At 35.7% G+C, this 19668-nt stretch overlaps 1 protein-coding gene and 1 long non-coding RNA gene across 2 annotated transcripts in view; one reads left to right on the top strand and one right to left on the bottom strand.

The window, feature by feature from the left end:
* The window catches only part of LOC131689044 (group XIIB secretory phospholipase A2-like protein), a 41061-nt gene that overhangs the window by 3784 nt on the left and 17609 nt on the right, over positions 1 to 19668 (bottom strand). The gene's annotated exons all lie outside the window — the stretch shown is intronic.
* Positions 14913 to 15556, top strand: LOC131689045 (uncharacterized). The gene is made up of 2 exons (XR_009305336.1): positions 14913 to 15137; positions 15207 to 15556. It is a non-coding gene; the product is annotated as an uncharacterized LOC131689045 (long non-coding RNA).

The following is a 19668-nucleotide window of genomic DNA, read 5'->3' on the forward strand; positions in this document are numbered from 1 at the left end:
TATCTGCCATCTATATATTTTTCCTTAAGTGATATGTTCGTTGCACCTTAAAATCAATTTTTCAACTTTCTCTTCTACAACTTAATTTTTTCTACATTTGTATATTCTAGAAAGTTTTAGATACCGTCAAAACACACAACTTTTCTGAAGACTCCAATGATGTATAACATGTGTATCGGGATTTAAATCGATTTTTCTTTAAAAAATACTCTTTTTCATTACAAAATTTCTCAAAATTGTGAAACTTTGTGAACCAAAACTCAGCATGATTAGATTCGTCATGTTATGTAGTATTTGTAAGCGAAGTATAACAATCCGGACTTTTCGGGTTTTTTAGTACTCCTACATTTTTATACTGTATAATGCATGGATATTTCGCAGTATCTATAGAGCGGGCGTTAGTAAATCAACACGTCATAATACAGAATACTACACTCAATGCAAAATATATCTTCTATTATCAACAATCAACATGTAAAAACAATGAAAGTGTATGAAGCACTTATTATACAATAGAAGTATTTTATATTGAATTAGCCAATACCCGCCGCGTGTTGCTGCGACTTTCAACTAAATAGGATTAAACACAATTTGTTCCGAAGCGCCATGGCAACACAATTTGTTCCGAAGCCTCAATCAATAGCACACAAACACGCTCCATGACAAATGTCTACTACGTATAAATTTTTAGGGCAATCGGCCCTTTGGGAGTCCATAAATCACATACATACAAACATTGACTTTTATATATATAGAAGAAGATGACTAAAACGATTAATCTTGGAAAGATTACATAATTTTGGTATTATCCCTCTCATTCTTCGTTCCAGTTACTCAAAAATCCACAAAACGCAAGCTCTGAGAGTGATTCAGAATGATATTTGCTTTGATGTGTGTTTTCTTTTATTTTCAATAATTCACAATAAAATATTACTAATGCTATAAATAATTAGATTACTGTTAAGCGTGTAATGTACCCGCGTAAAAAGCAATTTAGGCGTCCTTCTAATGTATAATTGGTGCTTCATACACTTCAAAGTTTTTACATGTTGATTGTTGATAATAGAAGAAATATTTTGCATTGAATTTAGTATTCTGTATTATGACGTGTTGATTTACTAACGCCCGCTCTATAGATACTGTGAAATATCCATGCATTATACAGTATAAAAATGTAGGAAAACTAAAAAACCCGAAATGCCCGAAATGTTATACTTCGCTTATATTTACTACCTAACATGGCGAATTTAATCATGCTGAGTTTTGGTTCACAAAGTTCCACAATTTTGAGAAATTTTATAATAAATAAAGAGCATTTTTTAAAGAAAAATCGATTTATATCCCGATACACATGTCATACATCATTGGAGTCTTCAGAAAAGTTGTGTGTTTCGACGGTATCTAAAACTTTCTAGAATATATGAATGTAGAAAAAATTAAGTTGTAGAAGAGAAAGTTGAAAAATTGATTTTAAGGTGCAACGTACATATCACTTAAGGAAAAATATATAGATGGCAGATATGTTCTTCAAAGTTGTTCGAAATAAATTGCTCTACAAGATTCCGCGCAAAAAAAATTTTTTGGTTGCCGAGCTAAAAAAAATATTTTTTAAGTGACACTTGCACCTTAAGAAAAATTAAGGTGCTTATCCTAAAAGATGTGGGATGTAGTCCTAGGAAACTTTCCTGAAGACATCAAATCATGAAAACATCTGTGAAACTCAGGAAAGACTTTTGACCGTCTTTTTTCAGTTTCGCCCCACTGTGCGCCAGCGGTTCTCATTCAGAGCCATTTGCCCGGCGAATAAAGAATACTAAAAATTAACTTCTATTCCATAATTTTCAGTTCAGCAATTCGAGAGACCGTCTCACCGCAAGCCATGAAAAATAAACCGCGTTGTGAAGCGACGGTACCTATTTATTAAAAAATCACGGTTTAATAAAAAATAAAGCTATTAAAAATTTCAAATAGTTTATAATTTTCACAAATTTATGAGGGTTAAATGTTCAAAAAGCTTTTGTAATATTGTGTAAAATATGAAAATTTCAGTATTTTCTCTATCTGCAACATATAAACCCTTGAATATACCAATTAATTGGAATAGGTTCGCAAATTTTGGAAGAAGTCGATAAAATAACCCCTTGAAAACTACCTAAAAATTGTTGTAGTTCGATGCAATAAAAAAAATCCCGAAAAATAAATTGTACCTATTAATGTGGAAGAGAGGAGAATAATACATACAATAAAGACCCGTTTTTATCAGTATCATGGTGTATTTTAGGCTGATAACATGGGGACATTGACTAAATCAGGTAATTTTATTTTTCTTTATAATAAACTGAAGCTGTTAAAATATTCTTCACGTCCCTTGATGTAGTCTGATAACTATTTCTGATTATTTAATATAAATTTACTTTAAAGGGGTTTTCTAGCGTAATATTTAAAAAGATGAACTTTTTATTTTTGCATATTTCCATCTTCATGATAAGGAAAACATGCTCAAGAAAGGATTTACTCGAATTCAGTCTTGTTCGTCTGCTAGAGCCCATCAAACATATGTTCATATTTGGCTGATAAAATCGGGTTTTCAATGTATTACAATAGATATTCAGTATTCGAAGAAGTTTCTTGTGAACGACTGTTGAACGACTTTGTTTCTACTTACTTTAAGTGAGCGGCGTAGCCAGAAATTCGGTTTGGTGGGGATTTGTCAAAAAAATTTTTTTGTTCGAGTTTACATCAAATCTCAATGTTTCATGCATTTTAAAGTCAGTTGGATTAAAAAAAATTTCCCTTACTCTCCCCTTTGAGAATTTTTCATTTCAGTTTATATGGGAATTTACTGTATGATCGCACTCTTCAACCCGTAACTCCGGAACCGGAAGTCCAATCAATAAAAAATTCAATAACAGCCGATGGGAAGGTTGTATCTTTCGTTTAGACTAAGTTTGTGCAATCGGTCCAACCATCTCTGAGAAACAGAGGTGACATTGCAGTCACAAGGTTCGCGCAAATGAACATTTTTGCACTGATAAGTCATCAAGTTCCTTCCAGACAACTTGGAATTGTTCGGTGATTATTTCTAGCGGTTGTAGATAGAAAAATTAAATACAAAATTCGTTTTATCGAAATAATATTTGGTTTATTTAAATCGATTATTACTATATTGAACAACAAATAGGCGACAAAAGGTAATCCACAAACAACAAGTCATAACTTTTAAAGTATTCAAAATAGATATTTGATGTCTTCAGTAAAGTTATTCGCAAAAGTAAGAGCTACAAATTTGCTGAAGGCATTATTTCAATACAACCACTTCCAAGAAAATTTATGAAAATATCTCACTCGTAGGTGGGATAACCAGCAAAAGAAAGCGCATATTGCCTCTATTAAATTCTCCGAAGATACTATTGACCTAAAATTAGCCGTTTTGGCGTTAATAATAGATTACGTGTTTTTGGTCATATTTCTGGCAATCGGAAATGATAAAAATCTTTCGTCCGTATTCGATGTTAAATATCTTTTTTGATATTAGTCCGATTTCAACAATCTATAGCTTGTTCGAGAGGTATTCGTATAAGCTGTCTAAAAATATATAATATATAAAGTAATAATATATTGCTAATCTTTGTTGTCAATTTTGGCAGATAAAAAAACTGTAAAAACGCCATTTTTGCACATTCAAACATTCATATCTTGGAAACTAAACATCAGAATCAAAAACATATTAATAGCGTTCTGTCTGACTGATAGGTCTTTCATTTAAAATTGGTTTGGAAAAGATCGGTTCAGCCATTGCTGAGAAACACGAATGAGAGTTTGTCCGTTACATACACACACACATACATAAATTGTCCCAAATCGTCGAGCTCAGTCGATTGGTATATGGAGTCTCCGGTTCAAACCCGGAGGGGTAGCAACCTAACAGGGTAATGATGGTAAACAATTTTCAGAAAGGGGTACATCATGGGGATCAATATTCGGAAAGGGGTACACGGAACAAAAAAGGTTGAAAACCACTGTACTAGAGTCTTAAAAGTGACGCACGCTTCGTAGTAAGCTATCCGGTTCGTGTTGTGATTTTTCGGAACACTGTTGATCAATAATCTGGCGGTCAATGAAAATTTTTCATGAATATCATTTCAAAATCTCATATTAGATTATACTTTTCGTTTCTGTTTGTAATAATTGTAATGTTTGAATCACGTTCTATTTAATTCTTAATTTTTTTGATCGGATTTTAAACAATACTGATAAATAAATGCAAAAAACATAGTTTCCGTGTATTTCAATTATTAACATGACGTAATTATAGTATAATTGAACACAACAAATATACCCAGTCGTTTGTATCGATTCAAAAACGAACCCAATCTACTAAACACCGTGTCGGTCTTTCCCCACCTAAAAACTGTCGGTCTTACCCCAACAGCGCACATTTTTGTTAAATGCTTAATTTACAGTATTGAAATACTCAAACTTATCTTCAATTCACACAATTAACGATATGGAGAGTAGAATAGAATGTGTGACACAAAAACTGGTCATTTTCAAAGCTTTTCCGTTATTCAATCCATAAAATGTATCAACTAAAAATAACATCCAAAAGCACATCAACTTTGCTTTCGCTTGTTTTTTTTTATTTTGTTGACGTTTAATGAATCCATATGGCATCGATGTGTATCGAAATGCCTAAAATAATCGTACTAGTAATATCCTGTCATTATTGTATGACTTAAAATTTGATATCTGGGAAAAGTCGAGGGGTGTCGGGCTTACCCCCAGTTCCCCTATATAGCCAGGATATTACGATACTACCCAGACACTATCCATTCAAAGAAAATGAAATTCGTCAAGAAAGGTCCGGTTCGCAATGACAGGCCATTGCCGGTTCGTGGTGACAGTTACTTTTATTCACTTTGCATGTCCCGTCCCAGGTCTGTACTAGCAACCTACTCTTTCCATCCATATTGCTAATCATTGCGTGTACACGACCCGTCAGTCATATTAGCGCATTTCCCCAAAATTCCACGCGGTCCTTCTTGATCGAAAGGAACGGTCGCACTTCATGAAACACCGTGCTTATCAAATCTGTCGTAATGTTGCAAATTTGCATAACGAAGAACTGAATGAGTAAACAAGTTGTTCCAAAAATCAGCCCTACGTTATGCAACGTTTTGTGCAAGTTGAGTATACCAGATGCCAGTGGTGCCAAATTAATCACGTTCAGTAAAATTCAAAAATTCTTTTTAGATTACAGGATAAAACGGGTTTAATGAGCTGTACTTATCAATCAAATTCTGTTTTAAAAATTATCCTTGCGATTAAACCAAAATGGAAGCAATCTATACGCGAACGGAGGTCTTAGCGGAAAGAATGTACTTTATATATGTTTTCTACCATTTAATTCCACCATATTTGTTTATAGTTAAATGCACTTCACTATTTAACAGATACCTGGTATTTCGATTACTACTTGTAATCTTCTTCAGTGTTTGTATCAGTCTACAGCAAATTACGGGATTGCTAAGCCTTTCATCTAGGAAAAAAATTAAAGGGTTGTGTACAAGACACGACCGCGATGACATGAAAAATCCGACCATTTTGTGAGCGTGGATACATCCTGTAATGCCATCGACTTATTTAGGACTACACACAAAAGGTAACAAATCGTATCCTCTACGGAATCTACTACACAATTGTTTTGATTATTTCCCAACAAATCGCGCAAAAATCTGTTTGCTCTGTACAGCACCGTGCAAATAATTGACGTTGGTATACAAATCGGCAACTTCAGGCAACGATCGAAGCATTTTTCTGTCAATGTCACTTTTATGATTCAAATTTTTGTAGGTATTTTCTTGCTTCCGTCCAATTGGTCAGTTTATTTGTTTTATCGCACAATTTTCGGATATTATTATAGAAAATAACTAATCCGATAAGAGGGAAGTTATTTTCCAAAGCATGAAATGGAAATTTTATTTGTAATTCTTATGAGAACGAGTTTGTGGTCCTAATAAGGACCGTTTGTTGTGATTATATCGCCGATTCCTTGCAAAAATAATGCGACTTCTGTACACGTCTAGTGATGGAGACAATTTTGAGAGCGCCTTTGTTTGCTGCTGCTAACGGGGAGTATTCCTTCCAGGAACTAACGAAGCGGGTCGCCGACGACAAACGAACTGATTTCAACGATGATCAAATGCAAACTGAAAACATTTTCCTATAGACAATTCGTTTTACCTACCTATCTCAGATGTGCACACTAACCCAGCCCAAACTTGCTCAGTAATTTCTTTTGACGACTTGCTCAGTAAAGTGATATTTTTAAGGAGCCTCAGCAAACTGTTTAAAAATTTGCGGAATAGTTTTCATTTTTTAACGATTTTCAGGATTTTTTCGAATAATTTACTGAAACCCGCAATATTTTTCACTGAATTTATCAGCTCTTCTGTTTTTTTCGGTACATAAACATTATCCAGTAAAATACTGACTTATTGTTCGGCAAAATTGTACCAACGTTACCGTACCTTGTCAAAAACTTACAAAACAGGTACAGCAAATCATCTGTCAAGTCGCCATACCTTATTGTTTTACTGAATTGATTACCGAACGGTTTGCTGTTCAAAACCCCAGCAAAATTTTACTGTACCCAGTAATTTAAAATAAGGGGCTATACACTAATTACGTAAGGGAATATGGGGGAAGGGGGAGTTTCAAAATATCTTACGAATTCTTATCTAAGGGGGAGGGAGGGTTTGTCCTTTCTTACGTAATATCATAAAACAAGTATGAAAAATGAAATCAATATGGAAAATATTATTTTCATAAGAAAAGGGTCCTATTTCTTATTTCTGCCATGAACATGTATATTACACAAAACGAGCATATATTGTACATCATGGTCAAGGAAGGGCGGACCTCGAATTAAAGTATTTTCCGGCAGGATATGATTCCCAAATTAGTTATGGAATATTATTGATCGCTGGCAGCGTGAGGAGCGACTTAATTATCGATGGTGTTGGAGCAGTTACAACAATTTCTTGACTCTTGTTGGTACATTGTTCTGTTCAGGAACTCGAGTCACCATATACCTTACAAGTTAGGAAATGTTGATACCGTGTTATTAGGCTAACATCCTTTTTTCAAATTTTCGCTTCCGCAAGGTAGCCGGAAAATGTTCTGTCATGCGATTGTCAAAGATCTTATAAACCGAATATTTGCAGAGTGTGAACTGTATTTGACTTCAAGAAAATTCGTAGATAGCCATCTACGAATTTTCTTCGGAGCTACGCGTACGATAAGCGTCACAGTTGGAACTCAGAATTAATTTCCACCAGAAGAGATTTTACATCACAAGGAACTATTTCCGAATATAGCGAAGGACCAAATCGAAGTTTCTGAATATATCCCAGCAATTATTCTGAAATTTTTACTGGGCAAAATCAAGATGCTGATAAACTTACTGCTGATGATTACAATTGAATTTTGTCATTAATTTTCTTGTAATAATTCTTTAAGTACCGTTTTCGCTATCTTTCTATTTAATGAATTATATGTTTTTCTAATTACGAAAATCATGATAAGCTCTTACGTAGAGGGGAGGGGGAATTCACCAAAATCTTACGAACTCTTATCAGGGGGAGAGGGGGAGGTTGAAAAGTCTAAAAAAGCCTTACGTAATTAGTGCATGGCTCCTAAGTGTGTGGTTCATCGTCAAAAAGGCGCCGCTAACAAGGAAACCACCAATCAAAGCACGGCTAATTAATGCGTTTTCAAAATCATTTCTATGAAAATTTACGGTAATCGTATCCTCTACAGAATCTACTACACAATAGTTTTGGTTATTTTCCAACAAATCGCGCAAAAATCTATTTATTCTGTACAGCACAGCGCAAATAATTGACGTTGGAAAACAACGGCAACTTCGGGTGCCAAACACTTAGAAACGATCGAAGCATTTTTCCGTCAATGTCACTTTTCTGACTCAAATTTTTGTAGGTATTTTCTTGCTTCCGTCCAATTGGTCAGTTTATTTATTTTATCGTACATTTTTCGGGTATTATTATAGAAAATAACTAATCCGATAAGAGGGAAGTTATTTTCCAAAGCGCGAAATGGAAATTTCAATTGTAATTTTTCTGAGAACGATTTTGTGGTCCTAATAAGGACCGTTTGTTGCGAATATTATTTCGCCGTTTCCTTGCCAATAATAATGCGACTTCTGTACACGTCTAGTGATGGAGGCAATTTTGAGAGCTCCTTTGTTTGATGCTGCTAATGGGGAGTGGTCCTTCCAGGAACTAACGAAGCGGGTCGCCGGCGACAAGCGAACTGATTTCAATGATGATCAAATGCAAACTGAAAACATTTTCCTATAGACAATTCGTTTTACCTATCTCAGATGTGGTTCATCGTCAAAAAGGCGGCGCTAACAAGTAAACCACCAATCAAAGCACGGCTAATTATTGCTTTTACAAAATCATTTCTAACAAAATTTACGGTCATCGTATTCTCTACGGAATCTGCTACACAATTGTTACGATTTTTTTCCCAAACCACGCAAGAATCTGTTTGTTCCGTACAGTACAGCGGCAATTATTGGTCGTTTGTTTATGAGAATCGTCCGTACACTACTCGTCGACCATCAAGTATCGAATGATAAGGCAAAAAGGAAATTCAGCATATATATTTATAACTTTTCCTTGTTTGATTGGCCTCTCAAATGCTCTGTATTGACGGCTCTGCTCGGAATAGCCGCCTCGTGTATGTACATTTCCCCCTTCTTCGTGAAATTTTTCAATTTCAATTCAAGCGATTTTCAATAGAATACTTATATAGTACATCAAACTTATTAGCAACTATATTCAAGTCAGGTGTTTCTGAATCGATTGGTGTATAAATTATTGAAATCCATCAACTAATTGCGATGTTATAACCGTACAAACCTTACACAGTTTCGTTACATAGGAGATTTTTAAAATTTGGAATGGCACCCTGCCCCAGATAGTGGAGTAAGACATTTTTAATGTCAACATGGGTAAGCTGTGGTTAGTAGGTACCTAGGCACGTGAGGCTGACCGTTTTTTGCACGTGGGTAATATTTCGAAGAGCCATGAATAAAAGTTACCTTGGTCTCGATTTAGCAAGGAAGGAGAGGAATGTTTGAAAATTTCTAGGCTTTCAAATTTATTAGCCCCAGGAAAAAAATCGCGGGATTGCATAAGGATATTTCTTTTCTTAGAAAATGTAAAAAGTTTAAATTAACCCCAACTTAGACTTAGCAATCCCGTAATTTCCTATAGACTGATACAAACACTGAAGAAGATTACAAGTAGTAATCGAAATACCAGGTATCTGTAAAATAGTGCAAGTGCATTTAACTATAAACAAACATAGTGGAATTAAATGGTAGAAAACATATAAAGTACAAAATGGAAGGCTTATTACTATTGCAAATAGCAAATACAAGTACTAGTTACACAAAAAACTTGTTGCAACCTTACAGCGGCGTTTAGCAAACACTTGGTGCGGCGTGTACGTTTCGGCGAATGTTTCAATAATGTTGCTCGTTTGGAATGCAAGCATCACAAACATACACGTAACCCGGGACAACTTGACAGCTCCCATATATTGGACTCATAAGCAAATTTTGTGGTGATTTGATGATGTCATGACGGCTAAAATGGAACAAAATTTGAAAAAGGCTCATCCCATTTACTATTTTCCATATTTAAAAAATAAACAATTTAAGCATTTCTAACATCAAATTTATTTCGCTGTTCACATTAGAAACTGTCCTCATTCCCCATATCTAAACAGAAACATCGATGCCATTTGGAATTTGAAAAATCAGAAAGAAAATCGAAAGACAAGAAGATTACTTTCAAAATCGAGCCACTACCACTTATATTGGAATTTCCGAAAATCTTCCGAAACTAATCAACATCTCCTAAAGCTTAAAATTCTCCGGTAGAGCCGAGTAAAATGCCAGAATAATTCTGAAACCATCGCAACATCTACCGGACAGAATTATTACAAAAGTCGAACAAAACTCTGGCCGGAGTCGAACAAAATTGTACATTCCTGGCAGCATTCTTGCTGAAACCGAGCACTACCGGTTTGCTGCTAGAATTCTGATAAAAGCACACACATTTTATTCAAAACCAATTTTGCTAAATGTGTAGAAAATCCTACATATATTGTTTATTCTCCCGATCAAAATACTAGAATTCTTGACGTTCTTAATGAACTAGAAACAAGATATCGCAGGTTCACGAATTGTTAAGCTTGCCCTGTCAAAAAAAATACGGACGAACATGGTCAGGCGATTTAAAAAGTTTGACGTTTGACTCAACTCGCCTGTGCTAATTGCCCCTCGGAACAAATGCAATTTTCGAATGCGATTTAAAGGCAATTTCAATACTTAGGCAAATTTTCTGGCGGCTGAAATGGACTTGGTTGTTTTTCGCGTTTTTCAAACATGGCGGTTCATGTTTGGCTTAAGCTTAAAATAGTTTTTTACACAATTGGCGTATTCTCGCTTGTATTTTGTTTGTCTAGTGCACTTCATTTAGCCAACGAATGTGGGAAATTGTGGAATCGTGTCTAAATATAGTGGAACAAGATCTCTGACCTAAACTCTTAATAAAAGTCAGATTGTGGTAAGTTTTGGTGTGCAATGCCAATTTCACCATTGATTCTTCCTATAGTTTGGTGGTGATTACCTAGTGTAGTGATAAGTTTATGTGAGTAGATAATGAATCCGAAAATAAGTATTATTTGTGATTTTCATATTAATTAGTCAATTAAGGGCGATTAAATGGCGCGTTTCCTGGGCGATTTAGAGGCGACTTAAGGCGGGTAGAGCGGCTAAAAATGACGGCGGCAAATCGCCCAAATGTTGCATCTGAAATAGCCCCCTAGTTACCAGCAATTTGCTGGCAAATAGAAGGGCAATTAGCGCATCCGAGTTGGCAAATAGCCCACCGTTAGCCAGCAACTTGCCCTTTTTGACATGGTGATTTACTTTCATTGGCCAAAATGTTTTCATTTATGTTTCATTTATATTGGCGTTATATTTATATGGTTTTATATTTACCGATTACAAACTTCACACAACAAGAAAACCAAAACATTTTTAGGAAGGAAGAGAGCCGGTTGGTAAAAACAACGACTTCCAGCTGAATTTATAATAATATTTATGTAAATTTGCTGACGGTTTCCAATCAGGGATAAATTTATTCTCTAATAATAGTTTTCTTTATCCACATTTTGGAATACGCTTTTTCTAAATGTTGTTCTAGCCGCATTGACGGCGTTCATAACACATGTAACGAAACACGCTTTTCTCTTGAAACTTTTTCGTGTCGTTATTCGTGGTACTCGCACAGAGAATGCATACCAGCGCCACCATCAAATCGGTGGTACATATATGAAACAAGCACTACACTGAAAATAATACACACGTTCTTTCCAAGTGCTAACTACACTTTAATTTCAATGTATCGCAACACGCTCATTTTAAGTGGTTTCCTATTGAATTTCGTTAATGAAGCACGTTATTTTCATATGTATTGACTTATGGACGAAATTCAAGGAACATTTTATTGATTTTGATATGCAACACACGTCTCTTTCAAGTGTTCCTCCTATGATTTCGCCATCTTGATATGCAGATGCTTACGAAAACAAGATGGCGGATACACCAAAAGCGTAATCACACGTTCCTCGGATGAAGAAAAATTTAAAGCGTTCGGTTTTCCTGATCATATTTGCAGGATACTTTCAGGTACGTATAGAAAATAATGAAATATTAGAGAAATGTATTTTTTTTTGTGTTATAGAGCAAAACATAGATCCGGACAACGGAACGAAAGTTCTACGTTTGCTTGCCGAACATCGACTGGGCCGTATTGTCACTGACGAAAGTGACAACACCACGATTATTTTCGAGGTAAATATAATCAAAATATAATGCAATATGACACATTAATCATTGCCAAATGTTTCTTTTAATTTATAGCAGGATTCTTAAGTACCGGTTTGGATATCCCAACTACCTTCGAAACCGTTAAAGATTTTACGCAAGTTGAATGCTGAAGATGGACGTCTGTTCTCTGTGGTTCAATATTGAAAGGCGGTCTTAATTGCGCTTATTGATTTATAAATGCTTTGTAACACAAAACTCATAAGAAAATAATATAAATTTCATGATGACTACATTGAAGTCTTTAAAGAAAGTGATTGATTATCAAGTGAAGGATCCAGCACGTTCCGAGTGCAAAACACGTTAAAATCAAGTGTTTGGCTATTGAAATGATTGTTCGCCATAATAGATGAATCTCAAGTGTTTGGCATATGGATTTCTTATGATTTATATTATAGCACAGATTCAAGTGCGAAACACTTGACAATAACGTGTGTATTATTTTCAGTGTGTCTGTCAAGTTGTCCCTACACTGAACAAAAATTGTTGCAATATAGCGAATGATTTGTAATACGAACTATCTGAAAACTCGATGTTGATGATTTCGAATGGCAATCATCCGAAAAAAGAATGAGTTCAAAATCGAATGACTTCATGTCTGTATTGCAATGAGCTGGTTTATGATTTTCACATGATGAGCACAACACCAAATGAATCACTTGCACTCGAATAAAGTAAGCGATGGCATATATGATTATCATCACAATTTACACTGTTCCATCATTCGTGTTTCATCTGTTTTCAGTGTTAGGACTGAATCAAATGACAATCGTTTGAAGCGCTTCATGCGATCATGAGAGAAGCTTTACTATATTTTGTTTTCTTTTCTATGGTAACAGTGCAGTCGCAAAAACCGCATGCGTTTGCGAAAAAGTTTTGCAAATATCGTTGCTTGTTCCACTGTAGCGTTCCCAAAAAAAATCTAAACCGGTGCTATGGAAGGATACAAGCGTCTTGATTCAAAGATCCAGTTGGGCATGTACGATATCATCAGCAGCTTCCTTGGAACTACAAAAGAGCAAACAGCTGACCGAAGCTCAAATGTAACAAGGTAAAGGAAATACTGTCTAAGTAGTCAAATGTACAAGAGATAAAACTTCGGCAACAGTTGGAGTACGACAGTTTACGATCAGATGAATTATTTTAGAATATGTGGAAGGGCACCGAACACTAACTATCTGTTAATTGGACATTAGTCGGAATTATTGCTCGGTCGAACTAATGACGCTATTACCGATCATAAAGGCTCTGAATCGTAAGAGGATCGCAGTCCTGCTAGTTAGAAATTTAGTTAACCTTCCGCCTGTCGCGCTAGTGCACGCAGTGGTGCAAATTTTCATTTTCAAATGCCAACTTTCAGTTCAATCAAACCCAACCATTATTCAAATTCAAAGCCTCCCTCAATCATTCACTTTCAAGTTGGCGGGATTTTCATAACTGAATCGTACGTCTTCATTTCAAATTGATGCTTTTTCGTTCACCAACCAAAGCTGTCATCTGCTCTGTAGAGGCCAGTTTAGGTTAAATGTCGTCATGTTTTGCGTTTTCAAGCTTACATAGACAGTAAGAACTATGTTCAGAGTAGTTTTGCTTGAAAAACCTAGTCAATACCTAGTAAAGAGATATTCACAGGGTCAATGAAATTGAAAATGAATGGAAAATGATTGAGCAGGTCGGCTGTTTGAATGAATAATGGAAACGAACAACTGCGAATTGAACATAGTAGGGCATGTTTTGAGAATTTTTCCTCCTTCAAGTTCAGAACAAACTGTTGAAAATTTGCAGCTCTGAGTGCACGCAGCTCTGAAAATCTAGCGATATCGTCTTAGTGCACCAGCGGCTGCTCGTTCAGTGGGCCTTAAGCGCGACTTCCGGAGGGTTAAAAGGTATGCCAAATCTGGAAATTTTTCACGGGCATGCTAGACTGTCTTCCGCTTACGGCTCTGGATAATGGCCAATCCTGTGTGCATATTGGTCTGATTTCCTTATTGGATACACTAGATCACGAAAGAGAATTAAATAAATTTCAGGATGTTGTGACACATGCGAACGATGTCCCGAGCAAACGAAAAGTCAATAATACCCCAAGCTCATGGTGTTTGAAATGAGTTGAACCGGTTGAACCCATAAAAACATCATCACCATAGTCCGGTATTCTGGTATTAATTACTGTGCAATATGACACGAACTATATTTATAGTCTTTCTGAAGGGCTGTGTGGAGTTTGAACCCATGAGGGATTGCCATGATCTGCACTGCATACAAAAAATAATATTGTACCAAATACAAACATATTTGTATTTGATTGTACCTTCAAAAGTTTTTAACTTTTCTTTTGAAAGGATATACAAAATCATTAATGTGATTCGAAAAAGAAAAATATCTTTAACATGAAAAGCTTCCATTTGTTTCAGTATCAATTGCATTTACAATTACAATACGAACTTTGAAAATCAAAGCAACGAAACAATTAAATCCGCAACACTGGAAGCACAGAGAACAGACATCCATGATCGAACAAAAATATTTAAAAAACGTGTGTAAACATTTGAATTAATATACTAAACACACTAGCGCCGCCACACCAACCTATCCCAATTATCCGTCAAATCGATTCCGGAACCGGTTCGAAATCCTGGATGGATTCTGCATGGAATATAGCTCAAAGAAAACAACCGATTCCGACTCTATCGGTTGACGCATTTGAGCTGGAATTCATGCTGGAAGTCCGAATCGGTTCCGGACTAGTTTGACTGGGTAGAGGAATAACCGCTGTCAATTCTGTCGCACTCAGCCCCAAAAAAACATGACGACAGCAGCGCACCTGGTTTGGATATCCAAACTACCTTCGAAACCGTTAGAGATTTTACACAAGTTGAATGCTGAAGATGGACGTCTGTTCTCTGTGTCCAAACTACCTTCGAAACCGTTAGAGATTTTACACAAGTTGAATGCTGAAGATGGACGTCTGTTCTCTGTGCTGGAAGTGTAATGTAAACACTATTTTCGTTCGTTGGTGCGTCGGGTAACTTCAGCAAAATATTGTTTATATTAGGTTTGTTCCAGTACCTGGAGAAACTGGAAGTACTCCAGAGAAAATCGTTCCTGTAATAAAATTAATTAAACTCAGCATTTCTATGCATTTTGTGTTAGTTATGAGGCATATCAGATGATGGAAAGTGAAATTGGTTGAGGTTTGTATTTTCCGTATTTGCAGGTCGTCGAAGTCTCTCAGATTGCTACCCACAAGCTCCATGTTGCGATTCAAAATCGGAATCACAATCCTGAACTAAGCACCGTAGGCTGATTTGTTGGAACCGGATTTTTTTTAGTATTTGTGACGGTATCTTTCGTGTGCATGAAATGAAGAAAACCCAAGAAAATGGAGCAATTCTCTTCCGGTATCAAAGTTGGCTTTAAAAAAGAGATATTTGCTCATGCCATCGTCGATGTTCTGATCGGTAACAAGTTTCTAGACCATGCCATTGATGCGCTGGGTAACGCTGTTACGGAAAGAGCAAAATCGCCACCGCTCAGATTCTGCGAGTCGGTATCCATACAGGCTGGGTGTGTAGTATTAAAAATAGCTTTATTCATTAACTAATTTTAATAACACTTCACAGAAAACTCGCATTGAAGATATATGATATCATAGGCGTTTCAATGACCATCAACCTCGTCGAATATGTACTATCATAAATCGCCATCGCTCAAGTGTTCGATTGTGGCCAAAGAGATGCTTGGCCGATGCCTTTCAAGAAGTATACTGTCATTGTTCTGGTTATCTGGTGCAACTTTGCGAGACCTTGGTAGAACGTACTTTAAAGGCGAAAGAAGGCGACAACGGAAAAAGAAAACTACGAGTACGACGAAATAAAAGCATCTGTGAAATGATAACTGAATCCGGTGGAGATCACATTAATCGGAGAGGTTTATTTGAAGAAAACGCTTCCTCGACGGAAAATATTTCCTGCTGTCAGAAATCAAATGCACTTGCCTTTTTTCTAATCGCAGCATAGAGTTATTGTTATTGGAATTTAAATTGAAAGAACTGTACAAAGCTGCAGTAAAATCTGATAAAATACCGTCAACCGACATCGATGTGACCTTGATAATTAGGAAGAAATTGATGGGTAAAACAGCAAAGGACAAAATCTTCAATACGTCTTCAATATCGTTAAACTTTTAGAAAAATGTAATGCTAACGGAATATTGATAATCCTATCGCTTGTTAGTCCAATTGTGTGGCACAAGCAATTTTCCTCAGGCGAAAAAAATTCCCAGCTTTCCAACTATATGTGATTCAAAATCATCTATAGTGAGAATATTTTCTAGCTAACGCTCACCACCGGATTCTTTGTTTGTGAGCCTAACTACTAAAATGACCACAACCCGGTAATGCAGTTTAATTGTACATTTCGATCAGCCTTAAACAACTCCGCTACAAGTTCTGCTGGTGGAAGTACTAATGTGCCTAGCATATGTGAGAGCGAGATGATAAATTTTCAGTGTTAGCAGCGACATGCGACCTCTACCCAAATAAACCCATTCCGGAAACGGTTCGGAATTCTGAATGGAGTCAGTATGGATTATGCAACAACCGATTCCGACTCAATCGGTTTCAGAATCTGGTAGCAGTGACATGCGTCCTCTAGTAGTTATAAGCTCTTTTCTCTACAAATGTGTTTAAATGTGTATACCATGTATCTTTTTATTAATAATTTTATCACTTGTATACGTTTCTCCTTAAAGTACGATTTACACGATTCGTCAGTTTCCATCAACGGAACACAACATCAAAGTCACGTCACCGTTTCGCCAGGATAAGTTGAATGCATGTCTTATGCGCACATTCACACGTTCCGTACGTTAAAACGTTTCGTGCCGTTGTGTCATTGTGTGTGAACGTTTCCATTGAGTATCGCATGAAACTTTAACCTTATTTTTTGATAGTTTAGAGAGCTTTTTTACGTCAACATGGGGATTTTTGATTATAGCACACTTCAAAAATTTGAAACTTTTACTTTCCAACACCTAGTAAACAAGCTTGTTTATGATGTCATCATGAGCTCGCGTGTTTTTGTAAACGGCCTATAAGCATACTGTCAAAATTTACTTTAAGAGACAATTGCGAATAAACCGTAGCTCATCGAGAACGGATGTCCACAATTTATGAAAGAGAAAAATTTTCTCTTTCGTCTACTGCTGTTGCTAATGATCGGCAAGTAATGGTTTGTGTGGAATTTCCCCCTCAGAGTGAGATTTGACAGCATGCTTATTAGCCCTTTTAAAAAAAAGTTCTATAGGTAATTAATTTATACCTTTCGTTGACGTGCAGTACGAAGAAAGACTGACAAATCGTGTAAATGGCACTTAACTCTTTATATAATGCACTACATAACCAACATATTGTATTTCACCATGCATTCAAAAATATTGACATCTATAAAAAAAATCATAAAAAGTGACTCCTATAGACAGTTAGGTTATATTAAAAATTTAGGTTAGAATTTGTGTGATATTAAAGGTTTAGATATAGATAGGACTAAGTACATAGATCGTGGTAATAATATTTCAATGTGCCGCATGACAGGCTAAATTAAACATAGATTTAAATTCCGTGAATAAAATAAAAGCGAACTGTTTTATATATGAACTAAATATAGATAACACATTCCTTGATTTGAACTGACGGTCCACTCAAAAACCAATAAAATATCATCTTGTTCTTCGAGCATCTTTCATTCAATTTTGTGATGACTCGCATAATAAGAAATAATGGAAGTAATTTGATTCCCCTATTTGATATATACAGTAAATAAGAGAATATCTGTTAAAATTCGACATCTTAGATGTTGAAAAATTAATTATCGCATTTCAATCCTGTACAGTAGCTATTTTGAAATTCAAAACTTTTGCATATAACTTCTGTATGACTATTATTTGATACTTGCATACATGAACGAAATGTAGTTTGCAACCAAAATCAAATGGCAGCCATCCAAAACACAACTGTCAAATGTTAAAGGGCTGGGTCATAAACAATATCATATGAATTTGCTCTTCGTTTTTGGTACAGTGTAGGTTGCCTGTAAACTAGTTTACAAGTTGTCCCTGGGTTGCTTGGTTGCTAGTTTAATTGTTTTCACTGAATTAAGATGGCGTCCCGAATAGAAATGTACAGTAACAAAACCATGATTCTCACTGTGACAGTACAGTAATTTTACAATAATTTACAGTAAGTTTTAGTGTTATGCTACAATACAAAAACAATAAACTTTAACGTTTTTACAGTAAATTTCAATGTAAAATAGACTTTTACAGTGAAAAAGGGGGGTGGTTATGTATCTTAACATTAAAAAAATCAATTTTTCTTCATCCATTTTTTCTCAAAACAGTAAAATTTAATGTGAATGCACTGTATCAGTTTTTTGCTGAACAGTGAAATTTATTGTTACATGAAATTTCATTGTAAATCTACTCTGAGAACTTGGCATCAAACAATGTTGAAACAGTAATAACTATAATATTTATTGTTTTATGATTGTTTGTAGGGTAAATGCTATTGTAAAATTCTATCCGGGGTCTCTTTGTTATTCTAGTCTCTTTAGTTACAGCGGCTCCGTATAAATGAAGGTAGGAAGCTCTACGTAAAAATAAATGTGTGCGTGCATCACTATGGAAAGTACTACCTTAACCCGGAAGAGGTGCTGGTGTTCCTGTCTCCAGATTCTAGACAGAGTTGCCAGTCTACTAGATATGTAGTCTTCGATGATACCCAACCTCAAATAGTGCAGTAACGTTTTCAATCTCAAAAAAACAGATTTGCCCAAATGTTTGTTTGACTGGATGTTCAAATGTTGGCATCGCTGAATACGAGACGTTTTCAAAATATAAATGGAGTCTTAGGCTGTGAACCACTTGGCGATTTTTTTTAACTTCTAGTTAAAATTTGACAGTTCAAAAGTTATTTTCTCTCGAATGGTAAAATTTAACCGAGAGAGCGAACCATTTCAAGATTAGACATTTGGATAGTTATTTAGAATTGACAGCTGCGATGAACACAAGTTGGTAGAGGTGTGAACGTTTGTCGATATTTCAAAATTAGTTTTTTCTTTTTAAATTAAATATGAAAGTCATAGCCTCAAAACGTAAACATCCACATAATGAAATAACCCAAACAAATCTTGATACAACACATTATCGTTTCCATCTTTAGGGCATGTTCAGGAGTGTTTCAGTTTTAGATTCAAAATTTTGACAGTTCTATAATATAAAACTGAAAATTTTAAAAACTAGATCTTGCTGTCCCCAGCAGCAGTTTAGCGGATGTTCTATTCAGTTTAAAATTCATGTCTCGCCATGCCTTCAGCGTTACTGCATTCAAATTTATTTTTCTCCAGCCTGTCGGGTCTAAGTGTCTGTGCTAAATACTCTTCATGTATTTAAAACACAGTTCTAACCGTGTTTTATAATCAGCAACAAATAGACCCAGTTAAGCTCAGCCGGAAATGAACTGGAATTCTGGCTGGTTCCAGTTCGTACACGGGCTCCAGTGACACAACCGATTCTAACTAGAATCGGTTGTGTCACTGGAGCCGGAATACGAACTGGAACCAGCCAGAATTCCAGTTACTTGAACTTTACTGGGGAACGGCGTCGCATAACAGTTATAAATT

The sequence above is a fragment of the Topomyia yanbarensis genome, chromosome 3 (assembly GCF_030247195.1).
Source record: "Topomyia yanbarensis strain Yona2022 chromosome 3, ASM3024719v1, whole genome shotgun sequence".
NCBI lineage: Eukaryota > Metazoa > Arthropoda > Insecta > Diptera > Culicidae > Topomyia > Topomyia yanbarensis.